This window comes from Macaca thibetana, chromosome 8, assembly GCF_024542745.1.
Source record: "Macaca thibetana thibetana isolate TM-01 chromosome 8, ASM2454274v1, whole genome shotgun sequence".
In the NCBI taxonomy this organism is placed as follows: domain Eukaryota; kingdom Metazoa; phylum Chordata; class Mammalia; order Primates; family Cercopithecidae; genus Macaca; species Macaca thibetana.
In genome coordinates this window covers 140,540,619-140,558,600 of record NC_065585.1, presented here as the reverse complement: position 1 = coordinate 140,558,600, position 17,982 = coordinate 140,540,619, and the positions used below count along the sequence as shown (strand labels likewise).

The 17,982-nt window shown below is 53.2% G+C and overlaps 1 protein-coding gene across 4 annotated transcripts in view; it reads left to right on the top strand.

The window, feature by feature from the left end:
• The first annotated feature begins 11,080 nt into the window (after positions 1-11,080).
• Positions 11,081-17,982, top strand: part of ARHGEF10 (Rho guanine nucleotide exchange factor 10) — a 145,386-nt gene continuing 138,484 nt past the window's right edge. For all 4 annotated transcript variants that reach the window (XM_050800194.1, XM_050800197.1, XM_050800195.1 and 1 more), the window contains exon 1: positions 11,081-11,218. The gene's annotated coding sequence lies outside the window, so the exon portion shown is untranslated. The remainder of the gene's footprint in view (positions 11,219-17,982) is intronic.

The window sequence follows — 17,982 nt, the reverse complement described above, 5'->3', positions numbered from 1 at the left end:
GGGGTCCTGGGAGGGAGGGGAGCCCCCACTGGGGGATGGACAGGGAGCTGTGAGGGGTCCTGGGATGGAGGGGAGCCCACACTGGGGGATGGACAGGGAGCTGTCAGGGGTCCTGGGATGGAGGGGAGCCCACACTGGAGCATGGGCACAGGGGACTCTGAGGGGATCCTGGGGTAGGGGGAGCGTGACTGGCCATCTTTGAAAGGAGTTTCGAACATTTTCAGCGGAGTTTGTTGGGCTTATGAATTTTGTGCCTGTTTTGAAGTAGCGACAGGATCGCAGGTAAACCCTGCACATCCCAGGACTACTGTGGCCTTGAGCAGGAGGAGGACTCTGTCCCCTGTGAACAGGGCGGGGGACACAGCACACTGGTTTCCCTTCAGATAAGGTGCCCGCTCAGCCTCCACGTTTCTGGATACAGTTGGACGCTGCACCGTATTTTCGGTCCCTCTATTTTTCATTTCCTTACTCTCCTCCCGTATCAAGTAACATTATGCCATATGAATTCCCCATGTCCCTCCCCGTGTGGTCCCGTATCCTACATCTTTCCTGCCCTTGTTCCCGTGTAAACCTACCTGTCCTCCATGCTCTTCCAAAATGGTCCTCAAATGACTAGTGTGGATCTGGCCAACTGCTGGTGTTCAGCTGTGTGCGTTATACATGAGGGACTTCAGGAAACACCCTTACATTATAACTGAGGCTTTCAGTGCTTTAACCAGGAGTAACAGGGAACCTCAGGCCAGTGGGTGGGAAGGATGGAAGACTCACCTGCACAGGCATGTTTTGTGTGTGGGGTGCTCTCCCCTCTGGGCCTCAGATCATGGCCCGTCCCGGCCACCTGTCCTGCTATGCACTGACTCCCTCCCCACGCTGTCCTATATGCTGACGGCTAGAGCATGTTCTGAACGCCAGGCCCCCAGTGCAGGAGGGAGCCCTGCATGTCACCGCCAGAGCCCCCCCACACGGCCCCACTCCCCGCCACACCACTCCCCCACCCCTGCTCCTCCCTGCCACCCCGCCCCACTCCCTCCTGCCCCTGGTTTCTGCACTGAGGCTCCTTCCAGCCCCGCCACTGAGCTCTGAGCTATGCTGGCAGAGGCTGGCTCTAGATGACGGAGGGGGAAGGACAGGGGGCAGGATGCAGGGGGGTGCCGGTGGGGCCTGCCCCAGATGAGAGTCATGGCCCTCCCTGGGCCTTAGGTGAGCGCCCGCAAAGGGGAAGCATTTAAAGGGAAGCACTTCCTCCATCCTCCCCCACCACCTCCTGAGCTGGGCCATTCACTTCCTCCATCCTCCCCTAGCGCCTCCTGAGCTGGGTCACTGGAGAGTGGCATTCCCTTCTTCCAGTTCTCTCCTCTTCTCCTCTACCTCCCATTTGAGCAAAGCAAGAAAACAGGCTTAGTTGTTGCAAGAGCTCTGGAAACAAAAAGATCACTGTTTTCCTCCTGGAACAATGCTTCCTTCTCCCCCACCGCATTCATGCTGACTCCTTTGAAACAGAGGAACAGTGTTAAGCCTCTGGATCTTTCTGGGTGCCCCCAGCCTCCTCTCTGCTTCTTCTCTTTTTTTACCTTTCCTCTCTTCTGCCCCCTCTTTTGCCTTTGGCCTGCCCTCCGTCAAACGGGACATGGATGGAGCGGGCATGGGAATCAGAAATGTTTCAGGCGAGCACCTGCAAGGCCTGTGGTGAGAAGGCCGGCTCTCTGTGCTTGCTGCTCTCTGGACACAGGCATCGTATAATTTCCCACTTCTCACTGCTTCCTTAATGACCACCTTCTACTTACCAAGGTGCACTTCTATTTTTGTTTTGTTTTGTTTTGTTTTTGAGACAGAGTCTCACTTTGTCGCCCAGGCTGGAGGGCAGTGGTGCCATCATAGCTCGCTGCAGCCTCATACTCTTGGGCCCACGTGATCCCCCAGCCCCAGCCTCCCAAGTAGCTGGGACCACAGGTGCACGCCACCAGGCTCAGCTATTTTATTTACGTATTAATTTTTTTGTAGAGACAGAGTCTTGCCATGATGGCCAGGCTGGTTCAAGGTGCATTTCTAATTCAGCAGCCCAGACCAGTCTGAGTTAACCCCTAGAGACACGCTCTAATGATGGTTTATGTAGCTAGGGACATGCGTCTGTTTGAGTCAGATAATCTGCTCTAGGCTCTCCAGCTAGGAAGGCAAGACCCCAAGGCCACTGAGTGCCCTGCGAGATGTAGGTGCTGGCGTCTATGCTGGGAGCCCTCGCTGTGTGGACTGGACTATTTCTTAGCTTGGGATGAGAGGAGGACCATGCTCACGTAGGGAAGCCGAGTGTGCTGAGTGTGTGTGTTCTGTCTGCCCCTCCACTTTCCCTTCTTCTGCAATCCGTTTTCCTGGTGACATCTATCCATTGTTTTCTCCCACTGAAATGTCCGCAGTGTGTTCCTCAGCCTGTTTGTGTTGCTAGAAAGGAACACCTGAGGCTGGGTAATTTATAAAGAAAAGAGGTTTATTTGGCCTCTTTTTGTACGAGAAGCATGGCGCCAGCACCTGCACGCGGGGAGGGGCTGAGGCTGCTTCCCCTCAGGTGGAAGGGGAAGGGGAGCCGGCAGGTGCAGAGATCAGAGAAAGTGGCAGGGGGCGGCCGGACGCGGTGGCTCATGCCTGTAATCCCAGAACTTTGGAAGGCCTAGGCAGGCGGCTCACCTGAGGTCAGGGGTTCGAGACAAGCCTGGGCAACATGGCAAGACCCCATCACTACTAAAAATACAAAAATTAGCCAGGTGTGCTGGCAAACGCCTGTAATTCCAGCTACTTGGGAGGTTGAGGCAGGAGAATCGCTTGAACACAGAGGTGGAGGTTGCAGTGAGCTGAGATCGTGCCACTGCCCTCCAGCCTGGGCGACAGAGCAAGACTCCAAGACTCTGTCGAAAGAAAGAAAGAAAGAAAAAGGAAGGAAGGAGAGAGAGAGAGAGAGAGAGAGAGAGAGAGAGAGAGAGAGAGAGAGAGAGAGAGGAAGGAAGGACGGAAGGGAGGGAGGGAGGGAGGGGCACGGGGGAGGTGCCAGGCTCTTTTTAGCATCCAGCTCTCACAGAGCTAATAGAGCAAGAAGTCACTCATAGCCTCCTCCATTAATCTATTCACGAGGGACCCACCCCCATAACCCAGACACTTCCCACTAGGATGCACCTCCCGCACGGGATACAATTTCAACACGAGATTTGGAGCAGACACACATGCAGGCCACGGTGGCGTCCTAATCAGATGGGGTGCAGTGTTCTAACCAGATGGGGTGCGGCGTCCTAACCAGATGGGGTGCAGATGGGGTGCGGTGTTCTAACGAGATGGGGTGCGGCGTCCGTTTGGGAAGGTGGAAGGCTGTGGGGTCCAAGAGGGCGGATGGAGAAAGTTCCGCAGCAGAAACGCCCCGCTAGGGAAGCTTTAGAATTCGCCGGGGGGTTGCTCCGGTGGTCAGTGTGGGGCATTTGACAGGTGGAGGCCAGGGATGCACCGTCCAGGCGGCCACACACTCGCAGCAGAGTCCAGGGTGGCCTGCACAGCCTAGGTGGGGCCCACAGGACGCCACGTACGGGAAAAGCTACCTGTAACCATCTGAGCCTAGATGCTGTTTACCTACAGACACACCAACGGCACCTCCCAGGAATACAACCACCGGGGAAGTCCAGAGGAGACTGCGCTGTGTTCCGTTCGAAACATCCCAGGGCGGTTCATCAAGGCTTCAGAAAAAATTACAGCCGCACAGGCAGGGTTGCTCTGGCCTTCCTTTATTTTAACAGCTTTATTGAGGCGTCACTGGCACACAGTGAACTGCACGTAATGACCATGGTGGTTCAGTGACTTTTGAGGAACACATAGCATGTGAAACCGTCGCCACAGTCAGGAAAGTGAGAGCGGCCTCTGCCAAGCCTGCTAGGCTCCCAGGGAACCTGCCCCCCGCACCGCAGCCGCGGCCCTGCAGAGGCCGACCGGACCCATCCCTCGGTGGTCTCTGTGTTACTGTCCTTGTTTGTTTTTGTTTTATTTTAGAACTCTTTTTTTTTTTTTTTTGAGACAGAGTCTCGCTTAGTCGCCCAGGCTGGAGTGCAATGGCGCGATCTCGGCTCACTGCAAGCTCCGCCTCCCGGGTTCACGCCATTCTCCTGCCTCAGCCTCCCCAGTAGCTGGGACTACAGGCGCCCGCCGCCTCGCCCGGCTAATTTTTTGCATTTTTAGTAGAGACGGGGTTTCACCGTGTTAGCCAGGATGGTCTCGATCTCCTGACCTCGTGATCCGCCCGCCTCGGCCTTCCAAAGTGCTGGGATTACAGGCGTAAGCCACCGCGCCCGGCCTAGAACTCTTTATAAAGACACAAGATGATGAGTAGAAACAAACTCACACCAGGAAATGGACTGTGTGTGGTTTGCAAATCGATGAGCACGGTCTGTGTCCGGAACCCTCAGCTCAGGCAGCGCCCTGGGCTGTTTCCCGGGGAAGTGGCCACAGCAGTCCTATCTGCAGAGCATCCTGTTTTCCTGAAGGGCATCCGCGATGCCCCCCAGGCCGTACTGTTGTCTGTAAGTCCCGAGTCCCCTGTGGGGACAGGTGCTGGGAGTGGTGTGGCCTGCTGGGGGCTCTTGGATGTGTTGCCCCGGGAGCCCTGCCAGGAGAGACTGCAGGGTGATGCCTCGGGGTGACTGGGGACGGGTGGGCAGGAGGTGAAGGCAGGGCATGGAACACTGAGGTGGGCAGCTTCTTCCCAGAGCTCGTCAGCACTCCAGCCTGTTCAGCCACGTCTGGGGTTGGGTGAGCCCAGACAAAGCTCATGGCTCAAGGCTGGGAGGTTGAGAGGCCTGGAGGGGGCCTCTGCTTTCCTTGTTACCCCTGCACCCCACGTTCATGTGGCCTCTGCACTTTCCCAGGGCCTCTGCCGTGTGACTGCCCCACCCCACCCCCACACTGTCCCGGGGTCTCCCTGGAGAGACGTCTGTCCCCTGCCAGGCTGTACCTGGGTTCCTTGACTGAGCGGCACTGGGTGGAGACTCACTTGCTGGCTCTTCTCCCATCACAGCACCTGAGCAGCCCCGTGACTGCAGCCTGAGGTCTGCCCCACGTGTGCTGTGGGCCAGGCGGAGTGCCTCGTGCGCCCAGGCTGCCTTCATCTTCACGGCCGCTCCAGGGCCAGGGACTGGTGACTAACCCTGTATCCGCGAGACAGCAGGCTAAGCACGGTTAGGGACTTGTCTGAGGTCTGCCCCACGTGTGCTGTGGGCCAGGCGGAGCACCTCGTGTGCCCTGAGCAGCCCCGTGACTGCAGCCTGAGGTCGGCCCCACGTGTGCTGTGGGCCAGGCGGAGTGCCTCGTGCGCCCAGGCTGCCTTCATCTTCACGGCCGCTCCAGGGCCAGGGACTGGTGACTAACCCTGTATCCGCGAGACAGCAGGCTAAGCACGGTTAGGGACTTGTCTGAGGTCTCACGTCCAGGGATGTTCGCCATCCCCGGGCTCGGGGTCTCGCTTTCAATGGCGCGATCCTACAAGTGGCCTCAGCCAAGCTTCAGCCAGCAGGAGGCAGACCTGGAGAGATTTAGAGCCTGGATCCGGCACCGCAATGGGGGCCTGGGAGCGAGGTCCAGGCAGGCCGGCCGTGGGAAGGGCAGGCTGGACCTGGGGCAGAGCTGAAGCTACTGCCCACAGCGGAATTTCTTCTCCGGAAAGCCTTTTGAGTGCTGAGTCAGGCCCACCCGGATTGTCTAAGATAATCTCCCTCATTTAAAGTCCACTGTGATGGGCCTTTCGCACACCAACAAAACACCTCCACAGCCACACCTGGACCCATGTGGAATGAATTACTGGGGACGGTCACCTGGTCAAGGTGACATATAAAACTGACACGCACAGTGGGTGCAAATGTCCTCCCAATTCTTTACAGGAAACTGAGGCACAGCAATGCAGATGGCAGAGCTGGTGAGGGAAGTGCCTGGGATGTGAACCCAGGAACTGTGCCCAGGGGAGGATACAAGCTTCCATCTTTGAACAGTGCCTCAGGCTCCCCCTAGATGTCCATGGGGTCAGGTGCCCTGACACTGGTCTCTGCACACTGAAGTGTGGAGTCTTCACGCTGCCTAAGTAGCAGCTATTGCTCTTGTTTTCAGTGAGGAGCCTGAGGCCCAGGACATCAAATGACTAGCCCATGTTCATCCATATAGTGGCAGAAGAGGCGGAAGCCCTGGGCCTATTTGATGATAAAGCCCAGGCCTTTAGGCCCTGCTAGGGCTGACCTCACACACCCAGTCCGCGTGGGGCGTGAAGATGTCTGGAGTAGCGGTGAGGCCTAGAACCCGGCAGGCTGCCTTTGCCATTTTTTTCCTTTCTGAATGCCCCAGCTAGGGTATAGATTACCCCTACGCTCTGCATAGGCCTTGCACTTAATTTAGCTTGCAGTTAATCAAGGGATATTTTATATTCTGTTAATAAAGGGAATCATTATTTTTTAAAAGGAACCCAGCTTTTAGAACCCCTTTTTATTGATACGTAACTTAATTTGTTCCTGCTACTGTAACAAAACACCAGCAACGGGGTCATTTATTTCTTCAACAGAAATTTATTTCTCACAGTTCTGGAGGTGGGGAAGTCCAAGATCAACGTGCCGGCAGGTTCAGTGTCTGGGGAGAGCCTGGTCTCTGCTTGCACGACAGCAGCTTGAGCACTGTGTCCTCACTGGTAGGAGGGGTGACCAGCCCCCTGGCACTTCTACAAGGGCACTAAGCCCATCCCTCATGACCCACTAGCCTCTAAAGGCCCCACCTCTAACTGCGATCACATCGCTGACGAACTTTCAATCATCAAGGGGGATGCATTGAGGCCACAGTGTATATCCCATGAAGTACCTTACTGTTGTGTCCAGCTTGATTCCACTGACAAAGCAAACACATCCATGTGTCTGCAAATCAAATCAAGATGTAGTCACCATTTTCATCACTCCCCAGAGTTCCTTTGTCTTTTCCGAGACGATCCCCCCAGAAGTAACCGCTGTTCTCACTCCTGTTATCACAGGTTGGTTTGGCACATTCTTGAATTTCATAAAAATTGAATCACACTGTATGTGCCCTTTGGTCTCTTGTTTTCATGTTTCGAAGATTCATCTGTTATCGAGCATATCCGTTTCTTCCTTTTTATTACTGAATAGTATTCTATTATTCTATGAAGATACCATACTTTATGCGTTCACCTGTTGATGGAATTTGGGTTGTTTCCAGTTTTGAAGCATTTGAACTGTTGTGAAGAAAGAATTCTTGTAAACGTCATTTTTTTTTTTTTTTTTTTTTTTTTTTTTTTTTTTTTTTGAGACAGGGTCTTGCTCTGTCCACCCAGGCTAGAGTGCAGTGGTATGAACATGACTCATTACAGCCTCCAGCGATCCTCCCACTTCAGCTTCCCCAGTAGCTGGGACTGCAGGTGGATGCCATCATGCCAGACTCCGGGGTCAAGCAATCCTCCCCTGCTAAAGTGCTGGGGTTACAGGTGTGAGTCACCATGTCTGGCTGTAAAAGTCTTTTAAGGGACTTACGTTTACACTTGCCTTGGGCAAATCTAAAAGTGGGATTGCTGAGAAATGGCCAGTTAGAGTGTCTGCGTCATTTGCACTCTCATCAGCCACGGATAGTGGTTCCTGGGGCCATTTTTACACTTGCCTTGTCAGTCTTCAGTTTCAGCTGTGCTTGGATGAGGGTGGGGGCATGTCATCGTGAGTTTACTTTGGATGACACTGAGCACTGTTTCCTGTTCTTATTGGCTATCAGTACATCTTTGGTGAAGTATTTACGTCTTTTGTTTATTTTGAAATAGACTTGTTATTGTTATATTGTTTTGTCCATTTTGAAATAGACTTGTCTTGTCATGGTTCATTTGCAGGAGTTCTCTGTTTACCAGCGCTATGGTTTGAACGCGTTTTCCCCACAGTTCATGTGTTGGAAACTTGACCCCCAATGCAGCAGTGTTGGAAGGTGCCTACTAGGTTGTGTCGGGGTCATGGGGGCATGACCCTCATGAATGGATAAATGCCATGACTGAGGCGGTGGGTTCCTTATAAAAGAATGAGTTTGGGTGAAACCCTGTCTCTACTAAAAATACAAAAATTAGCCAGGTGTGGTGGCAGGTGCCTGTAATCCCAGCTACTCGGGAGGCTGAGGCAGGAGAATAACTTGAACCAGGGAGGCGGAGGTTGCAGTGAGCCGAGATCGTGCCACTGCACTCCAGCCTGGTGACAGAGCGAGACTCTGCCTCAAAAAAAAAAAAAAAAAAAAAGATAAGTTTGGCCTGTTTTGCACCCTCCCTCCCCACCTCCGCCTCCCACCTTCCATCATGGGATGGTGCAGCCAGAAGGGTCTTGCCAGATGTAGCTCCTTGATCTTGAACTTCGCAGCCTCCAGAACTGTGAGAAATACACGTCTGTTCATTGTAAATCACCCACTCCTAGGTATTCTGTTATAGCAACACAACATGGATTAAAACAAGTCATTTGTGGGATGTACGCATTGCCCCTGCGTTCTCCCAGTCTGTGGCCACGGATTAGGACAAGTCGTTTGTGGGATGTGTGCATTGCCCCTGCGTTCTCCCAGTCTGTGGTGGCCTTTTCATTTTCTTAATGATGTCATGAGATGAGTAGAAATATTAAATTTTGATGAGCCATTTAATCATTTTTAAATGGTTGGTCCATTTTGTGTCCTACCTGAATATCCATAAGATCTTTTCTTATATTTTATCCTAGAAACTTTATAATGTTTACACTTAAGTCTATGATCCATCTGAAATTCCTAAATTCTATTTTAATCCTAATAGTTTAATTGTAGATAATTTTGGGTTTTTAAACATATATAATCATATAGTTTGTAAATAATCAGTTTTTCCTCCCTCAATCCTTATACTTTTTGTTTTTATAACCTGTAACACTTGTTAGATGCTGCAGTACAATGCTGAACAGACTATGGAGAGTCGAAGATTTTCATACACCCTTATCAGTATCCAATAGAACAGCAGATAAAAAAAATCAGTAACAAATATGACCTAATTGACATCTGCAGAACATTACATCAGTGAAACCAGAACATGTTCTTAGCAAGTGCTCATAGAACATTTACCAAAATAGACAATGCTGGGCCATGAAGCAAGTGTTTGAAAATCTTAAGCCATAAAAATAAAATAGATTATGTTTTAAGGCCACGGTGGAATTAAACTTTAGTTATAATAAAAAGAAAACCAGAAAGTCCCCAAATATTTGAAAGGTAAACCTAACTTTTCTAAATATCCCATGGGTCAAAGAGGGAATCACAATGGAAAATCCCAACTCTTCCATATCCGGGCTTACGAAAATAGGGATGTATCTGTGAGGAACGCCTGAATAAAGCAGACAGACCTATTGGAGCTCCAAATCAGAGGATTTTCTGCCCAACCTGCCTGGAAGGCATTGCCCTGTGGCCCTACTCCGCAGTGTCCCTGGCTGCCCTGAGTTTAGGGCAGGTGAAAATGATGAGTTGTTTATTCCATACACAGGACTATTTCTTCTTATCTCTAGTCTACTTTTTTAGAAAACATTACAAGTATCAGGATTTTCTCATCGTATTTAGGTAAACAAGAACTAATTCAGTTGACCTTTTTACTTCTGTTGACCAAGACCATTAATTGTCTGTGGAGAAGACCTTTGAAGAAGGTACCCAAAGAACCCTAGGAATAGAAACCTAAAATAAGTTTTCTAATCTTAAGGGGGCTGAGAGGAAACACGTTTTTCAATTGATTCATAAAAACAACTCAGTCTGATTTCATAAAATTAGCAAGTGTGAATAATAAACATTGAAAACATATCACCTTACCTACGATTATTTTTTCCAACCATTGTAGTCCTTCTATGTTGGCTATGATTTTTATGTAGTCCAACATTTTCAGGGAAATAACATTCCTGAGCACACAAGCCTTAAGGGCAGTTAATATTTAGATTGATTTCGTGATACTTAGCATCCCAAATAGCTCTTTGTATTTCTTCTTTAAAACAAGTGAAAGGGACTAGAAATCTCTAAGAAGTCTGATAGTTCTAAAACGTCTGATAGTTCTAATAACGCTGACTTAAAATTACTTCTATGATTCGGAGATTTGGGTAGGACAAGGCATAGGAATAAATCTAGCATCTGAGAACACACGTGTTAAATGTGCTGACCAGGTAATAGATAACATCCTTCAGTTATTTTGGTTAAAAATATCTTTGTTTCTGGTTTTTTTTTTCTTTAATAGTAATTATAACGATAATTTGTTTCCTTTTTAAAAGTATAAGATAAATAATTGCTCAAAGTAAACAATTCCAATAACTCATTCGCTGGAAAGGTCCCGGGAAAAACGAGCGCTTCCTGGCAAGAAGCAAGCTTCAAAAACTGCCTCGGAAACGTGGCTGAAGTCATCGCATTTCCAAACGCCCAAGGCTTGGCTGGTCCAGGGCAGCTGGCGCGGAAGACCCGGAACGCCCTGTGGGCAGGGCCAGTGCGGACTGAGGGACTGGGTCTCAAGGGGCGGGTCGGGTGGGGTCCCGACGCTCCCTCCTCGCGTGGGCGCACCTCGGGGTGTCCGCAGGGAGGGGCGATGTTCTGGGGGGAGGGGGAGGGTCTGCCCGGCGTCCCCTCCTGCAAGTGAGCTCAGCCCGTGGGGGTCGGCAGAGAGGGGCGATGCTCTGGGAGAGGGTTAGGGTCAGCCTGGAGCCCCCTCCCCAAGGGGGGCAGATCTGAACCCGGAGCAGGCTTTGCGGGGAGGGTCCAGATGCTGGGGGCGGGGAGGGCACAGGGTCTGCCCAGCGCCCCCTCCCCAAGTGCGCGCGGCCCGGGGTCCGCTGGGCAGGCGATGATCCGGGGGCTGGAGCCTCTGCCGCGCGCCCCCTCCCACGCGTGCGCAGCCCGGGCGGGGCGTTGGGCCGCGGGAGGGGGCGCGGGCGGCCACGTGGCCTCGAAGGAATGCGCGGGCGCGAGGGCAGGGCGCTGCCGAGAAACCGGCAGGTGCCGCGGCCAATGGGCGCCCGGGATGGTCTGGGCCCGCCAATGACAGCGCGGTGGGTGGAGCCGGCTGTCCGGGCGGGCGGGGCCGGGCGCATCCCTGTAGCCGGCGGGCGCGCGGTCCGGGACGGAAGGGGTCGTGGGGGACGCGGGGGACGCGGGGGACGCGGGGGACGCCGGGGGACAGCAGGGGACTGCAGGCCGCGTCCTGGCCGCCGAGGTGAGTGTGAGCCCCGCGGACCGTGGGTCCCCTCGCGGGCTTCTGGTTTCCTTGGAGAGTTGCACTTCTGCCCGGCTCCCCCGAAGACGCTGGGTCCCACCCCGAGGTGGCGGCGCCCCCGACCCCCTGCGCAGACGTTTCAGGGAAGGGGTCGAGACCCCCCCCCAGCAGCTCCCCCTTCCGCGGCGCCCCCGGCCCCGCAGGATGACGGCGCGGGCCTGGGCGGGGGGAGCAGGGACTGGCAGCAGGGACCCCCGGCCCCAGGGTCAGGAGCGAACCCCAATCGGCTGAAGGAGCCGGAGAGTCGAAGGAGCCGGAGGGTCGAGCGGGCTGCGCCTGGGGGTCGTGCAGTAACTTAGATTTTCCGGTAAAGGAGAAGAACGCGGTCCGCCTCAGGATGGAGAGAAGGACCGGTGTAAGGAAAGCCGGCGTCTTTCCCCCGCACCCCACCTGTCCCTGTGTACCCCACCTGTCCCTCAGCACCCCCTGTTCACTCTGCACCCTACCAGCTACCCGCATCCCAGCTGTCCCCCCGCACCCCACCTGTCCCCCTGCACCCTACCTGTTTATCCTGCACCCCACCTGTCCCCCTGAACCCCACCTGTCCCCCTGCACCCTACCTGTTTATCCTGCACCCCACCTGTCTCCCCACACCCCCCCGTCCCCCTGAACCCCACCTGTCCCCCTGCACCCTACCTGTTTATCCTGTACCCCACCTGTCTCCCTGAACCCCACCTGTCCCCCTGCACCCGACCTGTTTATCCTGCACCCCACCTGTCTCCCCCACACCCCCCCGTCCCCCTGAACCCCACCTGTCCCCCTGCACCCTACCTGTTTATCCTGTAACCCCACCTGTCTCCCCACACCCCACCTGTCTCCCTGAACCCCACTTGTCCCCCTGCACCCCACCTGTCCCCTCACACCCCACCTGTTCCCCCTGTACCCCACCTTTCCACCTGCACCCCACCTGTCCCCCACATCCCACCTGTCCCCCCGCACCTCACCTGTCCCCCTGCACCCCATCTGTCCCCCTGCACCCCACCCGTTTCCCCTGTACCTCACCTGTCCCCCTGCACCCCACCTGTTCATCCTGCACCCCATCTGTTCCCCATACCCCAGCTATTCTTGCACCCCACCTGTCTCCCTGTACCTCACCTGTCTCTGCACCCCACCTGTTCATCCTGCCTGTCTCCCTGCCACCCCACCTGATCCCCCATACCCCACCTGATCCCCCATACCTCACCTGATCCCAGATACCCCACCTGTTCCCCCTGCACCCCACCTGATCCCCCATACCCACCTATTCCCCTGCACCCCACCTGTTCCCCTGCACCCTACCTGTTCCGTCATACCCCACCTGTTCACCTTGCACCCCACCTGTCCCACTGCACCTCACCTGTTCCCCCACACCCCACCTATTTACCCTGCACCCCAGCTGTCCCCCGCACACCAGCTGTCCCCCCACGTTCCACCTGTTCCCCTGCACCCTACAGCCTGCTGGTGCCCAAGAAACCAAGGTAGATTCTGAGGAAAGCTGCCCTAGGTCCGCAGGCACCTTGCCCACCTGTCCTGGTCCCACTCCCCCTCCATGGGCCCCTGGGCACTGAAGGTGAAGTCTGAGTAACCCTCCAGACTGTGGCCAGGAGGTCACGTTCCCAGGCAGCGGTGGAGGAACTTGCTGCCGTCTAATACTGATTCCAGTCACTAACTTTTGCTACAGGTAAAAATTCTCATTGACTCAAGATGCGATGGGTTTTAATTCTTTTCTCTGGTTAACCATAACCTGAGTACGGGCTGGTCTGTGTTCTAGATTCTGTGCAGCAGTGACTTAATTTCCATATAGGTGGAATCGAGGAGGAACAATTTCACTGCTGCTATATAGGTGGAATGCTGCGAGGAGGAACAGTGTCACCGCTGCTGATTAATAATGTGTTTTGAACACCTGCTTTGTAGAAAGTAATTTTTATTAGAAAAGAGATGATGACTGAGGTTTACACGTGGCGTGTTTTTAAAAGTATACTTTGTTCCTCTCTGTCACGCACAGCATCTATTTGTTGTCTTTAGCATCCAGCATCGGCAGTTATGGAGGCTGTAAATTTTCATAGTCAGTTAAGACTTCCGGATTTCTCAGCAGTAAGAAAAGTCATTTGTATAAGGTGCTATTTGTAATTCATTAGTTGTAGACAGTTGGGGGTGAAGTAAAGTTAAAAGTTATTCAAAATAGCTTTTTATGTTTTTAAAAGTTGATGCTTGACTTCCATATGTAACCACATTTGTCTTCTGGGTGCTTTGGTGTGCTGCCTTTCCTCTGCAGTTTGTGTGTACATGTGGGTGTGTGTGTATGTGCTTGTGTGCATGTGTGTGTGTGTGTATTTGTGTATGTGTGTTTGTGCGTGCGTTTGTGTGGGTGTGCATGTGTTTGTGTGCGTGTGTGTGTGCGAGTGTGTGTGTGTGCGCGCGCGCGTGTGTTTGTGTGTGTGTGCGTGCGTTTGTGTGTGTGTGCATGTGTTTGCGTGTGTGTGCGCGCAAGTGTGTGTGCGTGTGTGTGCGCGTTTGTGTGTGCGTGTGTGTGTGTGTGAGTTGTAGATGGAGGCATTGGGGGGTGTGGAGGGTGTGGAGTTAGAGACCTGGGTTGAGGTGGGGAAGCTTTTCCCTGACACTGTGGGTCCAGGCTTCTCACGGAACTTGAGGGTGCTTACGAGGTTGCTAGAAGGCATCGTATGGGGAAGTGCTTCTTAAACGAAGTATGTTTGGCGTAAATTAGAGCAAGCTGGAAATGCGCTAATGACAGTTGTATTCTGTAAGCGACGTGAAAACGGTCATAGCGAGATGTAAGAAAGTGCTGGTGTAGGGCCGGTCATTCTTTACTGCACAGTGCGTGGCAGGAAGCATACAAAGAACAGCTCGGATCTGGAGATGCTCAGAGAATCTGTGTTTCATGCGTGCGTTGTTTATAGTTTCCCTGGATAGAAAGATAAGTGGCATGAAATAAGACAGAAAGGAAGCATAGCTGTTAGTCGTTCATGAGGGAGAATTTCAGCTCCCTCCCCTAACCAGGCTTTCTGGGAGTGTAATTTTGGAAGATTCTGGGAGCTCTGCAGTGGAAGTGGGTGGGCCAGGCCCGGGGCTGTCAAGGGTCTGAGAGGCGGGGAGAGCAGAGGCACGTAACCAGGAGGGGTCCTTGCCTGGGTTGCAGACAGGGCCACAGCCCCAGGTTCATCTGGGGAGGGGCAGAGCTACCTGTAAGGATAGGTGTGGCAAAGGAGCCCTGGGAGAGTGCCCTGCCACCAGCCCCCACCTTGACACACGCACACTTCTGCTACGTCTGCCACCGTACTCTGCTTCGTCCTGTTCATAGTTGCCAGGCTTGGACATTTGGTTTTGGTTCTGTTTGTTTGTTTTCTGTGAGTTTTCAAAATTTTGATCACAAAATGATTTTTTCTTTTTTAATGGAGTCTCGCTCTGCTGCCCAGGCTGGAGTGCAGTGGAGGGATCTCGGCTTGCTGCAGTCTTTGCCTCCCAGGTTCAAGCGATTCTCCTGCCTCAGCCTCCCGAGTAACTGGGATTATAGGCACCCACCACCATGCCTGGCTAATTTTTGTATTTTTAGTAGAGATGGGGTTTTGCCATGTTGGTCAGGCTGGTCTTGAACTCCCGAACTCATGTGACCCACCCGCCTCGGCCTCCCAAAGTGCTGGGATTACAGGCATGAGCCACCGCGTGCCCAGTCAAAATGATCATTTTTAATCTTGGATGATTCCTGTCCTTCCATCATTGCCATTTCCTGCTTTTTGTTGTATCGTTGGAGTCAAGTAGGCCTGCCAGTAGAAAGTGCTATCTGGGGGTTGTTGATGTTTCATATTTTTGTTAAATGATGTGGAAAAGATGTAAAATGTTATAAAAATGTTTTGGGTTCAAAGTTTTTCTCTTCTGTGGGTCACCTTCTGATAGGGGAAATAACTTTGTAAAGTAAAACACAGTGTCCAGAGCTGCGACTGGTGCGGGGGCCCCTGTGAGGGAGCGATGGGGAAGCAAGCAGGTTGTTACAGGCGCGTGCAGAGATGCGTGGCTGTCTGCGCAGAATAGGCCTGGCTACATCAGCATTGGCAGAGGCGCTGGTTACCAGTTTGGCCATTCCCGGTTCCAGTATCTTACTGACTGTCCGTCCCTGGGAACTCACCATGGGGCTTTAATGAAGAACACAGAAGGAATTGGTTCTGATACCTCAACACTCTGTTTCCACGGACAACTACGGACAGCTGAGCCTTTTCAGCACGCGGTGAGTCAGGGCGAGTCAGGCTCCTGCAAGTCGTATCGGTTGCTTCCGTGCTGAGGTCATGGTCTTTGTTCCGTTTTGTGCCTGTGGCTTGTCCAGCTGTGGGGGACAGACCCTTACACTTGGATGTGGTCACTATCATTATGTTGTAGAAAAGCAGTGTGGACATTTACTTTGGAATATAAATACCAAAGGAAAACTTCAAAGTGTTCAAAGTGAATTTTGAACTTTTGTCCTCTCTTACGGAGGTGGGTGATTAAGAGTGGACTACACATGAAAGGCCAAGGAATTACATTGTGATAAACGGTGGCATGCACACTTACTGGTTTATTCTATTGTTCGCTTATTTGTTTTTTCTTCTGAAAGGAAAATAAAGCAGTGATTTCAGTGCAGTTTCTGATTTTCTGTAAGGAGCATGAGAAAAGTGAGTCCAAAGAGCATTACATAAGCTAACGTGGTATTCAGTGCATATCTGAGCGGACGGAGGCTGGAAGGCCTTGAGCGTTGGAGAGGAAGCAGGCGGCGGGGCCTCCAGCACACCTTGCGGGGGCGGCAGCCATCCCGGCAAGGCTGAGCGCTCCCCGCCTCCACAGTAGCTCACGTCCGGCCTGAGCTGGGTCGTCCCGATAGGATACCTGCGTGGGCCGCTTAGACACAACCCAGGGAGCTCCAGCGTTAATGACACTCCTGGTTGAGAAGCTTGGTCTGTTTTGTGTGAGAAGCGCTGAGCTACGACAGAAGGAATGTGCTGGGTCCTCCTCATTGTGCGTGCAGGTCTGAGCCTGGCTGGGTCCGCGGCGTTGGACCAGTGGGATGCTGTAAGGCTGGGCCTGTGGGTGGTTGCCCTGTGTGGGCCGGGCCCGCTTGAGGTCCGCTGAGGGCTGCAGCCAGCCCCTGACCCTGGCCAGCCCGCTTGCTGCAGGAGTGATAAGGAAAAGAAAGTCGACTCATGCTTTGTGCTCAGGCGCTTGGCTCAGCAGGTCCGTGGGAAGCAGCCCACACGAGAGGCCCTGATCCACGTCCAGCTGCCGTCTGTGCCTCCCTGGAAGCCGCGGCTTCGTGGCTTCACGTCATTTGTGTGGGCCATTCTCTGTGCACTCAGCCAGCAGAGGCACTTCTCACAGAGCAGGGTTGAAGAGAATCCTTTCTTTGGAAGCTCTTGTCCTGTGTTACGTAGAATAGGTCACTTTTCAGCTGCAGCAGAAGTCTAAACTAGCGCTCACAGGTGCCAAGGGCTGCACAGCGGTGCAGCGCTCCACTCATGGTCCCAAATCCAGGCTCCGTGGGGGAAGAACGCACAGCGAGGCCCGTGGAGGCTGCTGGGACGGCGGCAGGCACCGTGCTCCTGGAACGGCGTTTAGATATGCACATTTCTCCATGATTTAATAGGAAGGAATGAAAGGTGCAGCCTTTTGCCAGCTGATGAAAATATCTGGGGAGCGAGTCATAGCGTAGTGGTAGCAAGAAGGAGAAGGTTATGTTTTCCAGTGTGCAGGCTCCAAAGTGATCTCTGCCAACAGTCAGAGGGCTGGAGTTTGGAGGCAGCTCCCACTTGCTTTATAAAGAGCCGCTTCCCTGCTCTGTTCTGTCTGCAGCAGCAGATGGCCCCAGAGGGCAAGGACTCCTGGTGACAAGAGGAGTATCAGGCGAGGGCAAGGGAGGGAGGCCGTGTGCGTGCACCTGTAATCCCGGGAGATTTCCAGTGCATTCCGCAGGCATGCGTGGCAGGCGGCTCATTTCCCGTGGGGCTTAGGCAGCTGTCCTTGGTGGGCACTTGGCTCCTGGGCGTGGCTTCTGTCCAGCATCCAGGCTGCCAGGAGCTTCTGGGGGCTGTGCAAAAACCTGCAAGCACCTTCTTGGTCCCTCGAGGCCTTTCTCTGTTGGCTTAGATTTAGTGCGCTTTTGTGCTTATGTGTTTTCAAATCAAGTTTTTGTACTTAAAATATACGTTCTATAAAAAGAAACAACCTTTTACACATGAGGAAAATCTACCTGTGGCCATACGACAAGCACCAACAAATCTGGAAATGGCCTATTAAGAGACGTGTTTTGTAAATACTGCCCCGTGCTAAGTGCTAAGTGCTCTCACACCCCAAGACAGGGCGTGGACCTCAGGGGCCATGTGCTTGCCCTGGGGGGCTGGCATCCTTGTGTTTAGGAAAGATGATTTAAAAAGTAAAGTAACATGATGAAAAGCTGTGGAGAAATAAGGAGAAATAATACACGGGGCTACAAGAAATAAGGAGAAATAATACACGGGGCGGAGAGGAGGGATTTGCGATTGAACGGGAGCCATGGCAGGCGAGGCGCCAAGAGAATGGGGTTATTGCCTGAAATGCCAATGGAGCCGAGAGATGAGTTGAGCCCACGTCCACGGAAACCCATTCGCAGTGGGAGGAACAGCGACAGCGTGGCCCTGAGGCGGCCGCCCAAGCACGTCCGGGAACAGGGCTGGAGGGCCCAAGGCGAGAGGGGACTGGTGAACACC